This window comes from Narcine bancroftii, chromosome 4, assembly GCF_036971445.1.
Source record: "Narcine bancroftii isolate sNarBan1 chromosome 4, sNarBan1.hap1, whole genome shotgun sequence".
Lineage (NCBI taxonomy): Eukaryota > Metazoa > Chordata > Chondrichthyes > Torpediniformes > Narcinidae > Narcine > Narcine bancroftii.
The window spans coordinates 21,297,143-21,322,520 of NC_091472.1; the positions used below are offsets into that span (position 1 = coordinate 21,297,143).

The 25,378-nt window shown below is 41.9% G+C and overlaps 2 protein-coding genes across 3 annotated transcripts in view; one reads left to right on the plus strand and one right to left on the minus strand.

The window, feature by feature from the left end:
• fez2b (fasciculation and elongation protein zeta 2b) overlaps positions 1 to 22,315 on the plus strand; it is a 204,897-nt gene extending 182,582 nt beyond the window's left edge. Inside the window, exons 8-11 of one of the 2 annotated variants that reach the window (XR_011355574.1) lie at positions 14,462 to 14,548; positions 18,340 to 18,514; positions 19,532 to 19,653; positions 22,046 to 22,315. The gene's annotated coding sequence lies outside the window, so the exon portion shown is untranslated. The remainder of the gene's footprint in view (positions 1 to 14,461; positions 14,549 to 18,339; positions 18,515 to 19,531; positions 19,654 to 22,045) is intronic. The other variant, XR_011355573.1, reaches the window with a different exon arrangement.
• The window catches only part of riox1 (ribosomal oxygenase 1), a 97,525-nt gene continuing 75,801 nt past the window's right edge, over positions 3,655 to 25,378 (minus strand). Inside the window, exons 16-18 of the transcript XR_011355572.1 lie at positions 19,501 to 19,626; positions 12,977 to 13,245; positions 3,655 to 4,221 (exon numbers count right to left, since the gene is read on the minus strand). The gene's annotated coding sequence lies outside the window, so the exon portion shown is untranslated. The remainder of the gene's footprint in view (positions 4,222 to 12,976; positions 13,246 to 19,500; positions 19,627 to 25,378) is intronic.

A 25,378-nucleotide genomic window follows, 5' to 3' on the forward strand; every position in this document is an offset into this window, starting at 1 on the left:
AAAGATGGTGTGTCTGCACGGAATTCTCTGGCTGCTTTCCTTCTGTTTTTTCCCTTGGTGCATGAGTAAGGATCCTCTTCCAGCTGCTGTTCGCATGGAAGGAATTCTGAAGGATGCGTTTCACAACCGGAGCATCATCACAAATCACCAGTAAGTTTATTTAAAGTGGTAAGTGCAAGTAGTATATTTCCTCCAATGTTAAAGTGGTTCATTTTCTAGCAGCGGCGTAGTGAAGGTGTTTTAATTGTTTTATTAAATGTTAAATCTAGACATACAGCACAGTAACAGGCCATTTCAGCCCACGAGCCCATGCCGCTCAATTTACACCCAATTGACCTACAACCCCTGGTATGTTTTTAGCAGTGGGAGGAAACAGGAGGCCCCGGAGAAAACTTGCGCAGACACAGGGAGAACGTACAATGTCATTGCAGGCAGCACGGAATTCAAATCCTGGTCCTAATCGCTGGCGCTGCAACAGTGTTGTGCTAACTTTGCCACCCAATTTGCCTTCCATCGATCAGGGCATTGAGTACAGGAGGAGGTAGATCACATTACAGCTGTACGAGTCATTGGTGAGGCCACACTTGAAGTATGTGTGCAGTTTTGCTCACTCAGTGATAGGAAAGATTAAGCTGGAAAGGGTGCAGGAAAAAATTCATGAAAATGTTACAAGAACTGAGGGGCTTGAAATGTAAGAGGCTGGGATTTCTCTTCCTGGAGCTTAAGAGCAGCACGGTTGGCATAGCCGTTACTGCACCAGCAAGCAGGGTTCAAATCTGGCACTATCTGAAAGGGGTTAGTACATTCTCCCCATGTCTGTGTGGGTTTCCTGCGGGTGCTTCAGTTTCCTTTGAATGTGTCCTTCACCATTGTGACAAACAATTTAGCTTCTCTGATGGCAAAACAAAATACCAGCGGTTGTAGGTCAATTGGGTGTCTTCTTTTCTTTGGCTTGGCTTCGCGGACGAAGATTTATGGGGGGGGTAAAAAGTCCACGTCAGCTGCAGGCTCGTTTGTGGCTGACAAGTCCGATGCGGGACAGGCAGACACAATTGCAGCGGTTGCAGGGGAAAATTGGTTGGTTGGGGTTGGGTGTTGGGTTTTTCCTCCTTTGCCTTTTGTCAGTGAGGTAGGCTCTGCGGTCTTCTTCAAAGGAGGTTGCTGCCCGCCAAACTGTGAGGCGCCAAGATGCACTGTTTGAGGCGTTATCAGCCCACTGGCAGTGGTCAATGTGGCAGGCACCAAGAGATTTCTTTAGGCAGTCCTTGTACCTTTTCTTTGGTGCACCTCTGTCACGGTGGCCAGTGGAGAGCTCGCCATATAACACGATCTTGGGAAGGCGATGGTCCTCCATTCTGGAGACGTGACCCATCCAGCGCAGCTGGATCTTCAGCAGCGTGGACTCGATGCTGTCGACCTCTGCCATCTCGAGTACTTCGACGTTAGGGATGTAAGCGCTCCAATGGATGTTGAGGATGGAGCGGAGACAACGCTGGTGGAAGCGTTCTAGGAGCCGTAGGTGGTGCCGGTAGAGGACCCATGAGCCGAACAGGAGTGTGGGTATGACAACGGCTCTGTATACGCTTCTCTTTGTGAGGTTTTTCAGTTGGTTGTAATTGGGAGGTAAAAGGCCTGTAACTGCTGCATCTAAATTTAATTTTTAAAAAGAGGTGAAGGGGTTTAAAAAAAATCATGAGGGGCATTGATAAGGAGCAAAGTCTTTCTCCCCGAGTTGGCAAATCTAAAACTGGAGGGCATAGATTTAAGGGGAAATGGGGAAGATATAAAAGGGACCAGAGGGACACCTTTGCACAAAGTAGTGGGTATATGGAACAAGCTGCCAGAGGAAGTGGTAGAAGCAGAGACAGTTGTGATGTTCAAACGATATTTGGATAGATACAAGGGAAGGTTCAGAGGATTAGGAACCCTGGTCAGCATGGGCTAAAGGGCCTGTTTCCATGCCGTAGAACTCGATGGCTCTATGATTTTGAAATGCTTAGGAAATGCTGGGTTGTCAGGTACATATGAACAATAGAGTGTGTGCTCCAAGACCATTCAGGTGCTGTGGTGCTGAGCATGGGAAGAGGGTGTGAAATAGAAAATCAAAAAACTGCAGATACTGGAAATCTGAAATAAAACAAAAAAATCTGAAACCACTAATCAAGTCAGAGTTAATGATTAAGGAAGATCTGACAAAGAGTCTTGACCTGAAATATTCACTCTATTTCATCTTCCATATGTGCTACCTGACCCACTGAGAATTTCTAGCATTTCCTATTTTTAATCTAAATGGCACTGGAAAACTTGTAAGTTATAACAGGTGTGTGTCATATTCTCTACCCTCCCCCTCCCACCCTCATGTTATAATTTCAGCTCCCAACCAATAATGGCTGTGCTGCTTCTTGCCCCTAATGCTTAGGATTCACCTTCGTAATCATAAGTCAACTAGCTCTGGTTGAAACAAGCCATCTTGCATTAAAACCATGCTTAAGGATTTTAAAGGAGTACTTCTCAATGCCAATAGATACCTTGCAAAATTTAGGAAATTTGGTGGAATCCATGGCTGACCACAGACATATTTTGGCACCCCGATTTCCCTCCTGGATAAGGATATTGTAGAGGTGAGGTGAAGAGAGGTCTTCAGCTCACATAGTCCACGAACCTCTGAATCTGTGATGAGATGGGGTTGCAGTTGAGGTCAGTGCCAGGAGAGTGATGCCGTGGATTTGAAATTAGAAATAGTTCTAGGGATCTCAAACATGCATTCAAGGTCAATGCAGACTCCTACACAATGCTCAATGCACCATCACACATCTAACAACAATCTCTCGCATCCAGAATGCCCACCTAACACCATAGGCCAGACTACATCTTCATACACTTATCATTATTTTGGGCTAACAGTCTTCATCCAACACGAGCACACCTCCGTCTCTCTTCTACGATCAAACAATATACAGTCAACGTCATCAAGAGCAGACCAGTGGAGTTTAATCCATAGACATCTGGCTGGGTGGGGGGGGGGGGGGGACACTATAATCATTTTAGTCACCAGCATTTGATCTGGTTGAGCTGCAGGGATCTGTTTCCATCATCAAGTCAAGTCACATTTATATATCGTTCATTCTATGCTCACATGATAAAGATGAGATAGCATTTCTCTAGGACCACGGAGAATATTTATATAAATATGTTAGAATAGAAGTTCAACACATTGAAATACTGTTACGAGCCCAGAGGAGCCCAAAACCCAGCAGCAATAGATATTCACCCAAGACAAACGGTCACTTAAACAAAAGTTGCTTTTAATTATCTTTAAACATGAAAACAGGATCAAACTTTAACTTATCACTATTAACTTAACTAACCTAACTTAACCCCCCTTTCTAATTCTAAGCACACATGTATGTAATGTGTTTGTAAGTTCAGCAAAGTTCTTTGATTCACATCACAGTCTGATATGCCATGGACAAGACAAGTGTTATAATAATACTGGGCTTTTATTAACAGACTAAACTGGCCAGTGGGAAAGCATCTCCATCTATACCAGTAGGGTGGAGTATCTCTACAGCCATAGCCAATAGCAGCCAGTATAATATGCACCCCCCCCCCCATTATATTATCAATTCATCCCCCCAAAAAATTGACCAATAATGGCAAAAACAAAAGCAAAAAACAAATCATGGAAGATCAAGGGTTACAAACACAATTAATGAGAACGCATAGCAAAAAACAACAGGCTGCAAACCTGAGATAATACAGGGTGACTGTACTCACTGTAATTATGGCTAAGATTAGAAATGGTCATAACAGAGCCACTGAGGAGGCTTTGAGATTTGTGTTGATCTTTGTAAGGGCACAGATGGAGGAGTTTTATTTCTAACTGAAGGACTTCTGCCGCCAGGTGTGGAAGGGAGTGGAGAGCGTGATGAGACATTCCCATTAAGAGGGTATTGTTTCTAGAGTATTTCTCGTGACAGGGAGGGTAGAAAAGGAGTCAGGTCAGTGGAAGGGCTAGCAGGCTGTAGACTAGGTAAGGTAGAGGAAACAGTATCCTTTCTTCCACTGGGAAAAATAACATGAGCATACTGCAGATTAGCATGAAGCCGTTGATCACGCTCTACAAGCGGGTCAGCTTTGCTGGGTCTAACGTATTTTCTTGATAAAACTTCTCCAGACTTAGATAGCCAAGTCAGCAAGGTCGATCCAGTTTTCAATTTTCTAGGGAAAACGAAAAGACAATGGTGAAGGGTCTCATTGGTAGCTGGACACAGCCGTGTACGGACAAAGTTTAATGCTTCTGGCAGCACATCTTGCCAGCGGCTGGTGGGGAGACCTTTTGATTTTCGCACAAGAGTAAAAGCTTTCCAGATTATACCATTATTGCGCTCCACTTGACCATTACCCCGTGGGTTATAGCTTGCCACATTGACCACCGCCAGTGGGCTGATATCACCTCCAACCGTGCATCTTAGCACCTCACAGTTCGGCGGGCAGCAACCTCCTTTGAGGAAGACCGCAGAGCCCACCTCACTGACAAAAGACAAAGGAGGAAAAACCCAACACCCAACCCCAACCCACCAATTTTCCCTTGCAACCGCTGCAACCGTGCCTGCCTGTCCCGCATCGGACTTGTCAGTCACCAACGAGCCTGTAGCAGACGTGGACATTACCCCTCCATAAATCTTCATCCGCGAAGCCAAGCCAAAGAAAAGAAGATAGTTTGCAGTATGACTAATAACTATACCCCTATCAAGAAGGTATTGCCTAAGTTCAGAACTCACGAAAGCTGATCCTCTGTCACTATGAATGAAGTTAGGATAACTGAAAATACTAAAAATCATATCAAGACATTTCATAACAGAACTAACAGAAACATCAGCATGTGGTAGAGCGAGGGGAAATGAGGGAATTTATCAATGTTAAGGAAATAGGTATGCTTATTATTGGAGGGTAGTGGTCCTTTAAAATCCATGCTGAGGTGTTCAAATGGTCTAGATGCCATAATCAATGTGGAAGCGGAAGGTTTATAATAGCGTGGTTTATACTCCGCACAGACAGGACACTCGTTAGTCAGTTTCTTGATGTCTTCTAGTGAGACGGAAAATTGAGGGACTTCACATAAGGATAAAATCTAGTGACCCCTGCCTGCAGACTTGCACAGGTCATGCGAGAAAGCCTATGCAGAATCATTGAATTTTCCTGGGCGATAGAGCATATCGTAATCATAAGTCAAAAGCTCAATTCGCCAACACCTGATCTTACCGTTTTTAACCTTGCTCTACAATTTAGTGTTGAACATGTAGGCAACAGATTTTTGATCAGTCGGTAAAGTGAATATCCTTCCGGCGAAAGGGTGTCTCCAATAGCAAATGGATTCTACAATAGCTCACGCTTCCTTTTCGATAGAGGATTGCCTGACCTCCGGCCTGTGTAATGTCCAAAAGAAAAAGGCCAGAGGTCTACCAGCTTGATTTGGCGTAGCTGCTGAAGGCCAATCTGACGTATCAGATTCCACTTGCAATGGTAAATCCTCATCAATAGCTGACATTGTCGCCTTGGCTATATCCTGTTTGATGTTTTCAAAAGCATGGAGGGCTTCTTCAGACAGGGGACATTTGAGGGACTTTTGTGTCGCAGGTGGGGGTAGATCCATGAGTGGTCTCATTTTCTGGGTCTGGGATGATCTCACCTTTACTCACTACGTAGCCTAGTATAGTCAGGCATTTAGTGCGATATGCACACTTGTCATTGATAAGGGTTAAGTGCAGATGCTTAGCCACCTGGAGAAATTTTTGTAAGTTCCAATCATAATCATTTAAGTCCTCGCCACATATAGTGACCTTGTCCAGATAAGGTTAGGTGACTTGCAAGTTATGAACGTCTACTAGCTTATCCATCTCTCTGGAAAATGGATACACTGTTGGTAACTCCAAAAGGAACTCTTTTAAACTGAAAAAGTTTGCCATCTCCCTCAAAAGCGGTAAACTGCCTTTCATCTTTGTGAATAGGTACCTGATGATAAGCTGATTTCAGATCAGTTGTGGAATATATTTTGTATTGTGCAATCTGATTTACCATGTCTGAGATACGAGGCAGGGGATAAGCATCTAGTCGCATAAACCTGTTTATAGTTTGGCTGTAGTTCACAACCATTCTGGGTTTTGCGCCATTTTTGACGACTACAACTTGTACGTGCCAAAGACTTGTACTGGGTTCGATGATTTTTTCTTTCAATAAACATCTAACCTCGTCCTTAATAAAAAGTTTGTCTTCTTTGCTATAGCGCCTACTCTTTGTAGCTATAGACTTACAATCCGAGGTTAGATTGGTAAAAAAGACATGGAGGTTTCATCTTTAGAGTTGATAATCCACAAACAGCCTCTTGGGGTACCGTGATCAATGATAACAGACCATTAAATGCCAATATGATACTTTTCATTTGGCATTGGAAATCTCACTTCTCATTCCTCTAAGTTTACTGGTTGCAGGAAATCCTTATACTGTACACAGAATTTAACATTTATGAAGTTCACCAGGCTTGAAAGGTAATTGGTTACCATTCAGGAAGGTTCTTGTCAGTTTTCAGAGAGAGATTTGTTGTTCGCTGGACACCCACAACTGATTCCTTCCAATCAGCCACTTCAGTGTCTTGCTGAAGAAACTTGCCCGATCTGGACGCAAGTGCCTGAATGCTACGGTACCTCCTACCAGATGACATGAGGAAGAACAGTTTATATGAGAGGTGTGTGGTGTCCTTCATAATGTTTGTTGACTTTCGCCTGCATTGAGTATTGTAGATGACCTTGGTAGGAAGAGAGTCCCCAATGATCTTTTCTGCTGACTTCACTATCCTCTGCAGGGTTTTGCAGTCCGGGCTGGTACAATTTCCAAACCAGGCGGTGATGCAGTTGCACAGGATGCTCTCAATGCATGCTCTGTACAAAGTAGTGAGGATGGAGGGGTGGGAGGTGAACTTTCCTCAGCCTTCGCAGTAAGTAGAAGCACTGGTGGGCTTTCTTGGCGATGGAGCTGATTCTAAGAGACCAGGTGAGATTATTTGCCAAGTTCATGATTCTCTTGACGACCTCAACAGTGGAGCCGTCAGTGGACCATGGTTCCCTCCCGCCCGAGCCCTCCTGGTCGACAACCATATTTTTGTTTTATTAACATTCAGATACAGATTTTTGGCTCTGTGCCAGTCCATTAGAGACTGCACCTCATCTCTGTACGCTAACTCGTCATTCTTACTAATCAGGCCCACCACAGTCATGCCAACAGCAAACTTGATGATGTGGTTGAAGCTGTGTTTAGCAGCACAGTCCATTGGTCAGCAGAGAAAACAGCCGTGGACTAAGCGCGCAGCCCTGGAGGGCCCCCGTGCTCAGTGGAATGCTCTTGGAGGTCTTGTTACCGATCCAGACTGCCTGAGGTCTCCCCAACAGGAAGTTGAAAATCCAATTGCAGAGGAGGTGTTCAGAACCAGCAGGCACAAGTTCCCTATCAGGTACTATGGTGTGATTGTATTGAATGATGAGCTGAAGTCAATAGAGAACATTCAAACATGCTAGTTCTTGATTTACCGTCTCTAAAGTCTACAAGCTATAGCCAGCAATTGAACCTGGAGGATTGTCTGATCTCAAATCTCAAATCCCACTTCTTGTTCCACGACATCTGCTGAAGTGGATAGCATTGGAATCTATCTCTTACATTTCTCCTCTAACTGCAGGCAAATCCTTGTATCTTTCTGATTCAATAGCCACAAACTTGCGGGAAGAATGTTCCTGGTGTTGGACAAGAGCATAAGGAGTAAGCCATTGAGGACAGAGGTGACGAGAAATTTCACTCCGAGTTGTAAACTTGTGGAACTCCCTGCCACAAAGTTGTGAGCGCAGTGCAAGATGTATATTCAAGAGGGAGTTGAATGTGGCTCTTTTCGCTCTAAATGGATCATGGAGAGAAAATAGAGTGCTTGAATCACATGATTGTATTGAATGGCGGTGCAGGCTCAAAGGGCTGAATATCCTTCTCCACCTATTTTCCATGATTCCATTAATACCAACTTGTCCTAGCAATGGCAGACAAGCAAGAGGTCAGTATTGAAGATCTTTCACTCCAACACTCAGTCCAGCTCAGGTTATGTGTATGGCAAAAGTTAGCTTAGCAGCAGGGTCTTTCCATGCTGAGTGGCCTAAAAACATGTCAGAGGAGAAGTGCTCTTCCTGTTCCTGGGGGGGGGGGGGGGGGGGGGTCATATCAGCCTTCTAATCCAGAGAACTTTGTAGGACAAACACTAATGGATACACACAAGGTGAAGCCTGGGGTGAGCAGTGTGTTTACAAGCCAACTTTCAAAGTTGCTTAACCTTTATCAAAGATGGAAAGCATCACCAACCTGCCATACTAGTCTATGCAGAATCTGAAGTCAAACTTTTGATGCACTAATAGTCAACATGTAGTGATGGTCCACCTCGTCCTTCCAGTGCAAGGTGTAAGAAGTATAGTATTTGTTTCTTTAATTCAGTTATGTACTATATGCTGAATTAAGAGACCAGCATTTAATGGTCATTCCTAATTGCCTTTGAGACTGTGGTAGTGGCCAGTTGTTTTGATCTTCTACAGTGCCTGTGGTGAAGGACTCCTCATAGTATTTCTAAGTCAGAGTCATGTGCGACTTGGAGCAAACTTATACAGAGGTGATCTTTTCATCTGCCCACCATCCTTGACCCAAGAGATGATAGAGTCTGCACATCAGCTGTAGAATAAACCTTGGACAAGTTGTTGTAGTGCATTTTGAGATGGTACACACTTCAGCATGGATAATGGGTGACTGAATATTGAGGGTACAGTGTAATGGGAGAAGTTGGATTATTGTTGGAGCTCCACACATCTAAGGATGTAGTGAGTATTCCATCATATGAAGGATCCACACCATCCACCACACGCTCTGCTCTTGTTACTACCACCAGGAAAGAGGTGTAGGTGGCACATGACTCGCACCACCAGATTCAGGAACAGCTGCTACCTTCAACAACGAACTCAATCAGGGATTCATTAAAGGACTTCTGCTTTTGCACTTGATTGATTTTTTTTTTTCTCTCTGTATTTGCAGTCAGTTTGTTTAGAACAGTGGTTCACAACCTTTTGCTTTCCACTCACGTCCCACTATAAGTGATCCCTATGCCATCAGTGCTCTGTAATTAGTTAGTGATTGCTTAAGGTGGGATGTGAGTGGGAAGGGAAGGTTGAGAATCACTGCTCTAGACCCAATTGTTACTGAAATATTTTGCTTGAGAAAAATTGCCATGGTCCATTTCTTTTCGAGTTATGAAACCCTGCACATAACGAGTCAATTGGGTACGATGAAAACAGTGGATTTCAAACGTTTTCTTTCCACCCACATCCCACCTTAAGCAATCCCTTACTAATCACAGAGCATAGAGATTGCTTAAAGTGGGATGTGAGTAGAAAGAAAAAGGTTGAGAACCACTGGTTTAGAACATAGAACAATACAGCACAGTACAGGCCCTTCGGCCCTTGATGTTGTGCCGACCCATATATCCCTCCCTAAATAAAAGTACCAAACCCTCCCTACCCCATAACTCTCTACATTTCTTTATTTGTTTCCATCTGAACATTGGGTCAGTTTTTTTTTTGCAATGCCAATAAGTGGTAATTCTTCTTTGCCCACAGGAAGAAAAATCTCGAGGTTATATGTGACGCCATGCATGTACTCTGACAAGAAAGCTGACTTTGATTGATCCCTTGGTGGAAATGTGTTTGTTTTTTGGGAGATAATTATTTGTTACTTTAGAGTTCTTTGGCTTGGCTTCGCGGACGAAGATTTATGGAGGGGGTAAAAAGTCCACGTCAGCTGCAGGCTCGTTTGTGGCTGACAAGTCCGATGCGGGACAGGCAGACACGATTGCAGCGGTTGCAGGGGAAAATTGGTGGGTTGGGGTTGGGTGTTGGGTTTTTCCTCCTTTGCCTTTTGTCAGTGAGGTGGGCTCTGCGGTCTTCTTCAAAGGAGGTTGCTGCCCGCCAAACTGAGGCGCCAAGATGCACGGTTTGAGGCGTTATCAGCCCACTGGCGGTGGTCAATGTGGCAGGCACCAAGAGATTTCTTTAGGCAGTCCTTGTACCTCCTCTGATGCACCTCTGTCTTGGTGGCCAGTGGAGAGCTCGCCATATAACACGATCTTGGGAAGGCGATGGTCCTCTATTCTGGAGACGTGACCCATCCAGCTCAGCTGGATCTTCAGCAGCGTGGACTCGATGCTGTCGACCTTTGCCATCTCGAGTACTTCGACGTTAGGGATGAAAGCGCTCCAATGAATGTTGAGCATGGAGCGGAGACAACGCTGGTGGAAGCGTTCTAGGAGCCGTAGGTGGTGCCGGTAGAGGACCCATGATTCGGAGCCGAACTCCTGTACTTTAGAGTTAGGGTCTATTGAAACACCACTTTTTTTTGTATTACTGCTGCTATGAATATTCATCTTTTTCATATATGTTATTAATTTTTTCTTGTTAATTTATTTTGGTTTTGTTTGTTTCAAGTCCTTGTGTAGCTGTGGTCCGCACTATCAATGACTCCAAAGGCTGAGTGAGGAACACTAGGCTTTAATATACGCTAGATTTCAGCTGGCCCAACTCCATGTGCTCGACTGAACGGAAGGGGGCAGAGAGGTCAACCTTTAAGGCCAGTGCACAGGGGGAGGGGTTACAGGAGATCGAGTCATCAGTGGGCAGGCCAGCCACTTGTACACAGAGCGAAATATACATATCACACAAGATGCAACATTGTACATATGTTTATAAACCCTCCTTATCATGAGGGATAGCAAATAGTGAGCCCCCAATGCACACACTACATTGGAAGTGCAGGAGAACCACTGCTTTTGATGGAAGGGGCGTTTGGCTCCCTGGTTGATGAGGAGGGTTATAGTTAAAGAGCAGGCTTTCTAGCTCCTTTGTAGTATGGGGAAGATGATGTGCAAATGAGGGAGGACATTGTACAGATGCAGGTAATCTCTCCTTCCTAAGGACAGAAGACTTCTAGACAGTCTAATCACTAACTTGGTTGTATACTGTGACATGATACAATTTATTTCCTCTGATTGTTAAGCACTTAGCTTACCAGTAACTTGCTTGCAAGGTTACTTGAATTGCTTTGGAGGAGTTATAAACTTTCTGTTGTCAGGCCATATGGACAAATTCACTTCATTTTGATTTGATATGCTTGTGTGGTCTGACACTAAAGATTTCATAACCTCTCTGAATCTTTTCAAGAGGAGTGAAGTGGAAATCAGTCCAGTTCAAGCAGCAGTCAATACTAAATCTACTGGGGAAGATAAAATCCTAGACTGTTGCTTTATAAAGATTCTCAGTTGCTCAGAGTGAACACGTCAGGATACTGAAACCCAGCTTTCATGCATAGATCTGGTGTCTCATCCTAAGAAAGGGAACGCTTGTAACAGAGGGAATGTGATGATGGAGCAGATTGATTCCTGAGATGGACGGATCGATCTATGAAGAGAAATTTATCAGACCGGCACTGACTTTAGAAGAACAAGCAGTTGCACCATGCAAAGTTCGTGTTAGAGGACGAACTTGGGCTCCATGAGTTCTCTTGCATTAATGTGAGTGGATACCAGATTATCCATGAAGAGACCAGATTATCTGATGGAACAAATAAAACAAAATCTAGAAGAAATGGGTTAGTCTGAATGTGCCTGCCAGTCGTAGGTCCTGCATTCAGGTGAGGAAATAATCCGTTGAATTAAATTGTTTATTGTCACATGTTCCAAGCTTTGCTTTGCCTGCTATCGTGCGAGCCAATTCATGACTGGGCGAAACGGTAAGTGTAACATTTAGCCCAACACTGTTACAGCGCCAGTGACCTGAGTTCGAATCCTGTGCTGACCGCAAGGAGTATATATGTTCTTCCCGTGTTTGTGTGGGTTTCCTTGGAGCGCACCAGTTTCCTCCCACCTTCAAAATGTGCAGGCACTGTAGGTTAATGGGGGGGGGCAAAAGGGCCAGTTACTGTGCTGAGTATCTATTCAAGTACTGGGGGTAGTGCAAGAGTTTAAAAAAATGCAAGTTGCAATATTAAAAGTCAAGAGTGTTGGTGGTGTGTTTGGGAAGTATCAGGCTGGGTGGGTTCGCAGAGAGACAAGACTGGATATCAGTGTTACAATCAAAAGCAACATTATTGAACATACGGGAAACAAATGGGAAAACGTCAAATGATACTCAATTACTCTTCTACTTAAATAACTATGTAGACGTTCACATCGGACCCAGGTTGGACTCTGATACCCAGTGACCACAATCACGGTATGAGACAAAAACTATAACGGCGTCAGCAGGTGCATCGGGACTCGGATACTGGTGGCTGTTGTAAGGTAAAACATCATGAGATGGGAATGTGTAGGGAGTTACCCTGTACAGGGCAGTAACAAGAAGGGGAGGTGTCCTTGTACTCCTGTTAGGTAAAACATCATGAGATGGGAATGTACGGGGCAGTAACAAGATGTGAATGCATCCTTGTACTTACAAGATAAGAGAGACATTGATGGATTGAGAGGCAGGAAGCTAGCAGGGAAAGGATAGCAACAGTTTTAGTCATTGGACAAGTAATGATATGATGATGTTCTAAGCACATATCCAAGGGTATAAAAAATCACCATTTTGCTGATAACGGCAGAATGCATTCTCCGACTAACATGGTTGGTCGCAAGTGTTACAATTCGGTAATAAAGAACAAAGAACCCTGATTTCGACTCAGTCTGGTGTTTGTCTCACTCATTCATGAACAAAGCAGACCTAACACTGTATACTCTACCACACTGTCCCGCACACGTACACATTTCACAGACAGGGACTTTCAAATACTTTCTCCATTCCCTGTACTAACAGGGCTGCGGCTCTCTCCAATCTCCAAGGACTACACCTCTACTAAGTACATATCTTACCCGCGACTACTCCAGTGGTGTCCACAGTAGCGACCTAGCGTGAAGCAATGTCTGGGATTGAGACCAAAAGGCAGAGAGAGAGAGAGATGTGGCACCTGTCGAAGTTTATTCTTTTCTGAGCTTGGCGTCTGGCCCCTTGATGATGCTGTCAGCAATAAGGTGTGACCTAATGGGTGGCCGGAGTCCAACCTTGATTGGCAGGTGATGCAACTTCCAACTAGGTTTCAGACAGGGAGGTCGTGTGTTCTTCCACAATCCACATTTAACACCTGGGTAGAGAGAAAAGTACAGTTTAAAAGATGTAAGTGCATCACCTGTTACCAATGGGTGGTCTGTTTAAGAGCCTGATAACTGCAGGAAAGGCACTCTCATTGAATGTGGCGAGATCACATTCCTTCTCTGGCCCTGCTACATTGCTACTATTTCCTATTGAAGATTGTGACAGATTATGTTATATTGTATATAGATATGTTTTAAAGGAGATAACTTGTAGCCAGTTTTGTAGTGTAGGTCACATACAAACACTTCAAAACAGATCTAATTTAAAATGCCAGAGCTCTGCTCAAGCCAGACAGTCCAGGCTCCAGGCGCCTTTGCAAAAACTTTGAAGGATGCCTATAAGGACTTCACAAGTAGATGTTAATTGGGCATGCTGTGGAGTAATGGGTTATTGATTTGCAAAGGAACAGATGAACAAACTCAGAAGATTGTGTCCGGTGCCACAGTCTGAGTGCAGTTTTCTGCTCTGAGGTTATCTGAGTGAGGGGGGTGGGGTGGGGGGGGGGGCGGGAGAGGGAATTCAGTTCTACAGTTCAGAAGCAGCAGCTGGGACTGGAACAGGACAAGCTGGCAAACTTGTGGAAAAACCCCATTTTGAAGCCAGGTTGTGAGTTCTTAGTTTGGCCTGGTCAAACCCATACAAGAGGAGAGGACTGGCTACATAATGTTTCACTTGAAATAAGGGAAACAAAAAGGAACTCTGTGATGACCTGAATGAAAGAGGTTATCATCTGGAAAACCCTGATGGGGCAAGTTTCTTCAGCAAGACACTGAAGTGGCTGATCAGAAGGAACCAGTTGTGGGTATCCAACGAGCAACAAATCTCTCTGAAAACTGACAAGAACCTCCCTGAGTGATAACCATTTACCGGTCAAACATCAAAGCCTGGTGAACGCCATAAATGTTAAATTCTGTGCACTGTATAAGAATTGCCTGATACTGGTGAACTTGGAGGAGTGAGGTAAGATTGGACTGTGAATCAAATAACTTTGTTGAACTTGTATACATGTGCGCTTAGAATTAGAAGGGGTTTATGTGAGGTTAAGTTAATATTAATAAGTTAAAGTTTGATCCTGTTTTCATGTTTAAAGAAAATTAAAAGTAACTTTTGTTGAAGTAACCATTTGTCTCAGTGAATTTCTATTGCTGCTGGGTTTTGGGGTCCTCTGGGCTCATAATAAGATGATATCATATTTGTCTTTCCAGTCACCTTGAGGAGGAGTTGAAGCAGCATCTCGGGAAGATTGACTTGGACAAAACCTCAGAGAAAGAGCTGGAATTCTATTACTTCACGTGAGTCAAGTGTTTCTTCATGTTTTAATAAGTGAAGCTCCAACCATTATCCCATCTGCAGTTGTTTGCCACACTGGTTTGGGAGAGCTTGCTTGGTGTGATTTAGCTGCTATCTCCTCTGCATCATGCAGTCACTGAATATTGGAGGTACCCAGTCGAGCACTGTGGGATATTGGCGGAGTCAATTGTATTATTTAAGAAAAGGTTGGACAGGTATATGGATGAGAAGAAGATGGAGGGTTATGGGCATTGTGCAGGGAGGTAGGACTAGAGAGGGGTGTTTGGTTCGGTGCGGACTAGAAGGGCCTAATGGCCTGTTTCCGTGCTGTAATTGTTATGTTATGTTATGTTATATTCTGAAGTTGTGTAACTAGAGAAATGAATTATGTCTAACTAAATAAAAAATAATTTATTTCATTTAATCTATGCAGTTTTTCTGAGAGCTAGAGAAATAGCATTTATTAAATTTTAAAAATAAATAAATTGTGGATTAATATATGTAATAATTCAATGTTCACATCAATGTTGAGTTAAGGAAAAGGACCCCTAATGGCAGTTATACGCAGGCTCCAAACAGCAGCCGGGATGTGGACCACAAAATACAACTAGAAATAGATAAGGCATGTCAGAAGAACAGCGATATGATAATTATGGGGGATTTTAACAGAAAAGTAGATTGGGAAAGTCAGTTTGGTACGGGATCTCAGAAGAGAGATTTTGAGGAATGGCTATGGGACAGCTTTCTGGAACAGCTCATTGATGAACTCGTCAAGGAATCGACAGTTTTGGATTGGGTGTTGTATAATGAACCAGTGGTGATTAGAGAGCTTAAGGTGAGGAACCCTTTGGAGGCAGTGATTACAATATGATTGAGTTCGCTTTGAAATGTGAAAGGAGAAGCTACATTCCGATGTGTCAGCGTTTCAGTGGAGTAAAGGAAATTACAGTCACATGAGAGAGGAACTGGCCAAAGTCAATTGAAAAGTACACTAATACAGAAGACAGCAGACCAAGAATGGCTGGAGTTTCTGTGAGAAATGAGGACAGTGCAGGAGAGGTACATACCAGAAAGAAAGAAAATTGTGAAAGGGGGGGGAAAAAAATGAGATGATCATGGCTGACGAGGGAAGTTAAAAACCAAACTAAAAACAAAAGAGAAGGCAGACAAGGAATCAAAAATAAGTGGGAAGATCGAGGACTGGGAAACCTTTAAAACTTAGAGTAGGTGATTCGGAAGGAAAAGATGAATTATGAAAGGAGGTTAGCAAATAATATCAAAACTTTTATAAATATATAAAAAGTAAAAGACTGGCCAAAGTAGACATAGGACCGATGATGGAAAATGACTCTGGTGAGATTTTAATGGGAGTCAAAGAGATGGCAGAGGAACTGATGTATATTTTGGACCAGTCTTCACTGTGGGAGACGTGAGTAGACATTCATTGGCTCTCTGAGAAGAGAAGTGAGTGCAGCCAAGATCACAAGAGAGAAGGTAAATGGTCTAAGGGTAGATAAGTCTCCCAGGCGGGATGGAATGCACCCTCATATTCTGAAGAAGATATTGTGGAGGCATTGGTAATGATCTTCCAGGAATCAAGGATTCTAGCATGGTTCTGATGGACTGGAGGATTGTGAATGTTACTGTGTTGTTTAAAAAGGGAGTGAGGCAGCAGAAAGGAAATTATGGCCTGACGTTGGTGGTTGGGAAGCTGTTGGAGTCAATTAGCAAGGATGAGGTTACAGAATAGCTGGAGATGCATGAAAAGATTGGAAAATCATGCCTGACAAAACTATTGCAATTTCTTTGAAGAGATCAGAGAATGATGTGTATTTGGACTTTCAAAAGACCTTCAACATGGTGCCACACACGAGGCCGCTAAACAAGATGAGAACCCATGGAATTACAGGAAAGATACTAGCATGAGTAGAGCATTGGCTGATGAGCAGGGAACAGACAGTAGGAATAAAGGGATCCTATTCTGGTTGGCTACGGGTTGCCAGTGTTGTCCCGCAGGGGGCGTTGTGGTGACCACTTCTTTTGATGTATATAAATGATTTGGATTGTGGAATAGATAGCCTTGTGGCTAAATTTGCAGATAATACCAAAATATCTGCAAATAAGGTGGGGCTGAAGATACCGAAAGGCTGCAGAGAGACTTAGATTAGGGGCAGAGGTGGTAGATGAATTACAATGTTGGAAAGTATACAGTCATACACTTTGGTAGAAGAAATAGATGGAACAACTGTTAAATGGGGAGAACATTCAAAATTCCAATGTGGGAGTCCTGGTGCAGGATCCCCTAAAGGTTAACCTTCGGGTTGAGTCAGCAATGAAGAAGGCAAATGCAACGCTGGCATTCTTTTCTAGAGAAATAGCATATAAGAGCAGGGATGTAATGTTGAGTCTCTATAAAGCACTGGTGAGTCCTCACTTGGAGTACTGTGTACTGTTTTGGGAGGCTCATTTGAGAAAAGACATGCTGGCATTGGAGAGGGTTCAGAGGAGATCTACCAGAATGATACCAGGAATGAAAGTGTTAGCATATGAGGGACATTTGCCAGTTTTTGTCTACTCATTGGGGTAGAGAAGGATGACGGGGCACCCCATAGAGGCAATTTGAATGCTGAAAGGCCTGGACAGAGATGATGGTTCCCATGATAGGGGAGTCTAGGACAAGAGGGCACATGTTCAGGATAAAAGGTCACCTATTTAAAACAGAGATGTGGAAAATTTTCTTCAAGAGCATAAGAAATAGGAGCAGGAGTAGGTCATCGAGGCTGATCTGATCATTGATTCAACTCCAGCTACCTGTTTGCCTTTTCCCCATATCCTTTAAATCCTTTTTTTTTAATATAAAAATCTAACAGAACCTTAAATAAGTTTTAATGAAGTCACCTCAACTGGTTCCCTGGGTAGAGATTTCCACAGTTTCACTACTCTCTGGGAAAAACAGTTTTTCCTCATCTCCACCTTAAATCTACTCCCCTGAATCTTGAGGCTGTGTCCCCTAGTTCTGGTCTCACCTACCAGCGAGAACAATTTTCCTGCCTCTATCCTTTCATAATTTTTTTATGTTTTTATAAAATCTCCTCTCATTATTCTGAATTCGAGTGAGTATAATACCAGTCAATTTACTCTCTCCTTGCAGTTTTGTTTTTGTTTCCAGTCCAGTGAACATGGTATTAAAAACATTCAATTTAGTAAAACTCTATAAGAAGAGAAATCCGTCTGACTGCAGACCCTCCTCCATGAGCCCATGCCACCCAATTTACACCCAATTAACCTACACCCCCAGTATGTTTCGAAAGATGGGAGGAAACCGGAGCCCCCGGGGAAAACTCATGCAAACACAGGGAGAACATTCAAACTCTTTACAGACAGCGCGGGATTTGAACCCAGGTCCAGTCCCAATCACTAGCGCCATAAAGGAGTTGCGCTAACCGCCAGGCCAACTGTGCCAATCAGCTCAGATTTCAGACTCATTATCAGAGCGCATACATGACATCACATACAACCCTGAGATTCTTTTTACAGTAGAGCCAAAAGGCCGATAAATGATTTGGCTGCCTTTTTGGGGCAGTTCCTCACATAGACGTCTGCAATGGATATTGTGTTGCTTCTCACATCTTTAATGCTGGGTATCACTACTTTACAGTATATGTGGGTCCAGCGATGCAATACTTATCAAAGTGGCTCACCACCTTTTTCCCCTCAAACAATTAGCATATTACATGGAGGCCACATAGTGAATGAAAGGGGATTCAATAGAAATTATTGGATGTTGTTACAGTGGCTGAGTATGTGAGATTCTGTGTAATGCTGCCCACTGCTGGAGTGAACACCAAAACTGCCTGGGAACAGTTTAATATGACTTCAAGTATTAAGAATTACAATAGAGAAATCCTACCACGGACCTCCACCACCTAAAATGACAGAAGGAGAAGACAACGAAATGAACTGACTCAGTATGTAAAAGAAAAAGACAAAAATTTCTTGTTTATTTTTATTAAGTGACGACATTGTTTAATGGGTTTAATGTATCTTATAGATTGAACTTTGAATAAATGGGAAGGGGGGAGGGGGGGAAAGGGGGGAGAAAATGACACTATATATTCAAGAGAAAAATGTCTGTATGTATTTTGGTCAGTATGGTTTATAGTGTGAAAATTTTTTTTTTAATTTGAAAAAGTATTAAGAATTAACAAACTAAAGAGCAGCTAAATAAAACCAAGGGAGATTACCTTTGAATGGTGGGAAAAAAGAGAACCTTCCCAAATGTGTAATAACACTGGACAATAATTTTTTTTCCCCAAAAAGTTTGCTTCCTGAAAAAAATTTGGGGATTATGATAGACAACTGCAAACTGAACACAGAGATAATTTCAGGTTTGTTGTTCACATAGAAATTTGGAGAAACATTAAATTATTTTTTATTGAATTTAGCATGTTTAATCGCATAATAATGCTGACACATTGCGTTAATTCAACTGACCTAAATATGTTTTGGTGCTGATATTCGTTTGTTCTCAGCACCTGATGCCTCTTGTATCAGGGTCCAACAACGGTCGGCCAGCAATGATGGATTTCAGTTGCCCTAATACCGCTTTTCCATGGTCATAACGTCCTGGTGAAACATTTCACCGTGTTCATCATTGACGGCACCAAGATCAGCAGGGAAGATGTCCAAGTGCAAATACAGAAAATCAATTTTCAATGACATGTTGCACTTCATGGTTTTGTATGTATGAAGTAGACTTAAAATGCGACAGGAAATCACAAAAGTAGATTTTATCTAAAAAATGGTATGCGATAGGAAAACTTTCGTGATCAGCAGCCCAAAATCCACCAAATACACCCAAAAGTGTTCAGGAAGCAAAAGCTTTGTTGTCCAGTGTAACTTCTCACTTCTTTAAAGTCCCCCCACCCCCATTCCTAGTACTTTCATTTCTCACCTTGTATCTTCCTCTCTCTCTCTCTCTCCAGTTTGCATGACTTTGACAAGAACATGCTCTTGGATGGCCTTGAAATAATGACAGCACTGGAAGAGTCTCTTGAAGAAGATCTGGCTGTATTTTCCACTGAAGACATGAAGAATTTACTGATAGGTATCAATTGTGCAATAAGATGCGATTGTACATGTAGCTAAATCGTCAGTCATGAAGAGAAGCCGCAGAGAAGCAAGTCCACGTTGGTGGTGCTCAAAGACCCATCGACATTTTATTCCCCAACCAGTGGTTCTCAACCTTTTTCTTTCCATTCACATACCATTTTAAGTAATCCTTATGCCATCGGTGCTCTGTGATTAGTAAGGGATTACTTCAGGTGGTATGTAGGTGGAAAGATGGAAACCACTGCTTTAATCGCCCCTCGTTGACTCATGATGTGCAGGGTTTCATAACTCCAAAGGAAATGGGCCAATGACAATTTGTCTCAAGCCAAATATTTCAGTAACAATTGGGTCTAGAGCGGTGGTTCTCAACCTTCCCTTCCCACTCACATGCCACCTTAAGCAATCCTTTACTAATCAGATTAACCTTCCAACCCACAGATCTTTGGAATGTGGGAGGAAACTGACCAGAGGAAACCGATGTGGTTACAGGGAATGTGTGTGAACTCACCCAGCACTGGAACTCAGGATTCATCCCAGGTCTCTATTGGCTGCACCATGCGTTCTCATTTCCATAGTTTAATAGAGATGTAGCACAGGCCCTTCCAGACCACAAGGCCACGCTACCCAATTACACCCAATCACCCTGTACATCTTTGGAATGTGGGAGGAAACCCACAGTGTCAAGGGGAGAAGAACAAACTTGTTAACAGTGCAGATTTGAGCCTGGATCCCTGGTGCTGTCACAGTGTTGTGCCAACTTATCCTAGAATAATCTCGAGCCTGAGATCACAAGGCACCCAACCCCTCAAGTCCATTATCCACTTTCATTAAAAAGCATTTTATTTTATCGTGGTAGCACTTTCCTCACCACGACAAACATTATCCTATAGTTATTAAAAGAAAACCAGATTCTTCAGTGGTTTATGCATTAAAATATGTTTACTGATAAACACAAAGCTGGAGAAATTAAGCAGGTCAAACAGCGTATATAGCCAAGATAAAGATACATAACCAATGTCATACCTTGACGAAGGTTCAAGCCCAAAATGTTGTTTATGTATCTTTATCTTGGCTCTATAAAGAACCCTATTTGACCTGCTGAGTTTCTCCAGCTCTGTGTTTTCAGTTCTACCACAGTATGTGCTTTACTTCCCTTCCAATATATTTCTTAGCTGATTTTGGTATGAAATATCAAAAACTGCAAGGACAAATTGTTATTGCAAACATTTAATTGGGTTTTGAGAAGTGGCAAACTTGCCACAGAACTGCAACTGTGGTGAATTTCCCTGATTGTCCATCTTTATGAGCCCCCTCACAGTTCTTTTTGGGCTTGAATGTGCGTGGTAGTCACCAGGTAAATATTTCTTTTTTTTTTACAAGCACTAAAGCAGAAAGTGCTTATCTCAAGCAAAACAGACTTTCAGCAATAATGAGACATAGAAAATAGTCAAAAACAATTTTGTTCTAAGTGCTGCCCGGTTGCTGTGGATTCAAGGTCAAATTTGTTTATAATGCAGTACGTTTGGCTTGAAAATTCAACCCTAAACTCAAGGCCACCAGGGGTGACAGCAGTGGGTGCCATTGGTTAATTTCCCCGTCAGTCAAGACTGAGGTTCCAGTCCCTCATTTTTGCAAACATTCCCAACGAAGGACTGTCGGGTCCTCTTCTTGTTTCATTGCTTGTTAGGCTCCTTTCTGAATAAAACATTGCTGTGAACTCTATCATATACCCCTCCTTTTCCTCCAGTGCTTGTTGAAACAAAGCTGTAAATGGAGACCTTGTAAAATCAATTTGGAAAACCAGGGGCAGGTTTGACCACGATTGGAGCTCAGATTGCCAGATGTACTCGGAGGAGATACCCCAATGTCCTGCACAGCCCATACTCCTGAGGGAACACAGGTCCATTTTAATCCACAGGGATTAAAACCGGGCAATCAAACTTGCTGTTCAAATATCAATACTAAATATTAAGCTTGTTGGAAAATTTTTTATCATCTCTGAGGCCCTGGTTTGTTGTTATATTTTGTATGGAGTATGAAATCAACAGAGTTGAGGACTGAAGTCTGAGATCCCATTGATGTTGGTAATGGGGAGGATACCCCTGATAACTTGTTTCAGCCAAGTATTTACAATCTGGGCAATAGCTTTAAGTCCAGGATTCTGAATGAAGGTGCCATTGTAATAGCAGTAGACATACCTTGCGTGCCTGATGTAATTCAGACCTCATGCTGGAATTTATATCCTATTATGGTTAAACGATTGGTTACAACCCCTTCTAATGTGTTATCTGAGAATGATTTCGTGATCACAGGCTTCTTAAAGAGCACCAGGAGATTTTTTAAAATCCAATTAATCTTAGAATCTCCACCCTTTCCTGTTGTTAAAGAAATGACAGATGAAGTTTTGGAAAGGGATGACATGGATCAAGATGGGTATTTATCCTACTCTGAGTACATGGACTCTCAAAACAGAACCGCCAGCCCCACAACCATCCTGGATAAAAGTACCAAAGATAAAACGGCAAACCAGATGCCGTGAATTCATCATACTCAAGGACCACAGAAAGAACCCAATGGAAAGGGGCAAGCATATCTGTGTGGCATGTTGAATATGCATTTTATATGTGCACTTCATTAAAGCATGAATGAAAAATTAACTGTTTCCTTGTGAGATCAAGACCAAAGGAATTACCAACTCATCCCAAACCTGAATTCTACATTTCAGTCTGTGGTCGAATGGAACATGGCTTCAGTGCCAACCTCCCAACTCCTGTTCACAATAATCCTATGCTTATTTTCCTTACGTTCTCCTCCGCTCACCCCAGATTCTATCGGACACAATTCTCACCAACCGATGAACCTACCGTATTTGAGTGTGGGAGGAGAGCAGAGCATCCGGAGGAAACCCACACACAGCCATGGGGAGAACATGCGACCTCCACAAAGACAGCACTGGAAGTCAGGATTGAATACACTTTCTGGGACTGTGAGGCAACAGCTCCTCTAGGCTACACAGAAAAGGGACAAACCCACATCACCTACTTAAGCAATTTCCCCCTGAATGAACAGTGATAGGAAAAGCAAAAACCTGCAAGTGCTGGAAATCTGAAAGTAAACTCTAAATACTGGAAATACTCTACAGGTCACAAAGTTACTCAGTTGTACAAATGCCACATATAGAACTAGATGGGCCACCTTCCATCAAACGTCAACTCTGAATGCGGGCACTGTAAATTCAATTGCTTTCAAAGATTGAGTGCTAAAACTCAGATAGTTGTCCCACAGACTAGCCAAGCAATAGCCTGACACTGCTGTCCTCAGTGGACTTTTAGACTATCTACTGCATCAGATTCTCCATCTTAATCCCACTGGCAGGCAGACTCACCAGAGGTGGTGACATACTGATGTACAGATTTTAATTTAAAAAAAATTAGACAAACAGCACGGTAACAGGTGTAATTTCAGCCCATGAGTCCATGCCGCCCAATTTACACCCAATTAATGTACACCCCTGTAACATTACTGTAACATTGTATTTTTCACTTTGGTTAAATTTCCTTTGTTTTTCATAGAACCTTAATGTGTTTGGGGGGAATTTTTTTTATACTATTAAGAGCTATATTAACATTTACAGTAGAAGTGTGTAGGGTTACAATGGTTTTTTTTTTAGCACATTTCCTATTGCCTAGGCAATCTTCAGAGCTGGGAGGTTTGGGGGAGGGGAGGGTTTTGTTTGGATTTTTTAGTAGGTTTGCAAGGTTGTTTTGATTTCATAGTCTGCATATTTTCTCTAACAGTGTGGTGTCCAGGTGGCTGCTCTTGGAAGGATGACAGATACAGCTGGATTATTTTTACAATATTAATTAATATTAATCAAGACATGACTAGCCCAGTTAGACATTTCATGGAATAGTAAAGGAATGAATGGTCCAGTTAAACATTCTAGGATATTTGCCCATGTTAGACACATGAAGGCCGATAATGTTTTTCTTCAAGAAACCCATATCAGGAATTCTGATATGGATAGACTCATGACAAAATGGAAAGGACAACATTTTCATTCCTGTTCTGATGCTAAGATTAGGGGAGTGTCCAATTTAATTCATCAGACTATCCCATTTGTTCTTCTTAACACTTTATCTGACACAAGTCCACTATATTATTCTTACTGGTAAATTATATAATAAAAGGGTTGTTCTTGCTAATGTTTATGCCCCCAAAAACCGATGAACCGGAATTTCTTTGAACATTTTAAAAACATATTCATGTATACATAATCAATAAAACTAAAATAAGTACAAATGTGGTAAATATAGAAAAAACCCCAAAAAGCAACCCTCATCCCTCCCTCCCCACCCTCAACCCTAAGTATCAAGAAAAATAAAAGAAAAAAATTAGGAGAATGCCAAAAAGAAAATATAAATCATAATAGAAACAATAATGGAGCTGGGGGATTACCAAACGGACAGGCTTTCAGATGACCTTTCACACTTTCAAACCAACATACTGTAAATAAGGGTTCCATATTTTCAAGAAAAAAATTATTACATAAATTTTGTTATTTTATCAAGTGGAATACAAGTACACATTTAAACATGCCATCTCTCTATCCCTAAATCCGTATCTGATTTCCAACTAATGGCTATGCTTTCTAGAAGCAGCTAAAGCTAATCATAAAAATTCAGTTTGATACATAGTTAACCTTAATTTAGGACTAACCATTTTAATATTACCCACAAAAATAACATTGGATTCTGTGGGAGTTTAACCCTTAATATTTTCTCGAATTTTTTTTTAACTCAAACCAAAAAGGTTTTACTCTGGGACACTTCCAAGTAGAATGGAAAAACGAACCAACTTCCTGATCACATCTAAAACATAAATCTGATAATACTGGATTTAACTTTTTAAAATTTGTTCAGAGTTAAATACAATTGATGTGGAAAATTGTACTGAACCAGTCTATACCTAACATTAATAATTTTTGACATACTTTCCTTATATAATTCCATCCACCTATTTTCATCTATTCTATTTAAATCAACCTCCCATCTTAATCTTGATTTATGAATTCCTAACTCGAGAGCAGCTTTATGAAGTAATTTATACATCTCGGAAATAAACTTATTTATATCACCCTTACACTTCGATAATTTTAGTTCATTCTGTCTAGGTTGTATCAAGTAAGGACCTAACTTATTAACCAAGAAAGCCTTAATGTCATAATAACACAAAAAAGGCACCATTTGGGACATTACATTTTTCCTTCATTCATTGAAAAGTAATACATTTACCAGCTTCAAAAACAATCTTCTACTTGCTTAATCTCCATTTGACTCCAAATCCTCAAAAATTGATTATCCATAGAAAAAATAAGTCTATTTTGATATAAGGCGTTTTTTGAGATTAAACCTTTTCCATATATTTCATAATCTATTTTATTCCATAATTCAACTCAAAATAGATGTATCTCTAGTTCCTGTTAACAATTTTGAATTCCATTTATGAATAAAATCTTCTATTTTACTTGATTCCATTTTGACCCAAGCTGAAGATTTATCTAAATGAAGCATCCCATTAATAAATTTCAATTGAGCTGCTCTATAATTCTTAAAATGGTGAAGTTAGAAACCTCCTAATTCAAATTTCCAAGTCAATTTTTCCAAACAGACTCTCGTCATCTTTCCTTTTCTCAAAAATATCCTAATACTCGAATGTAA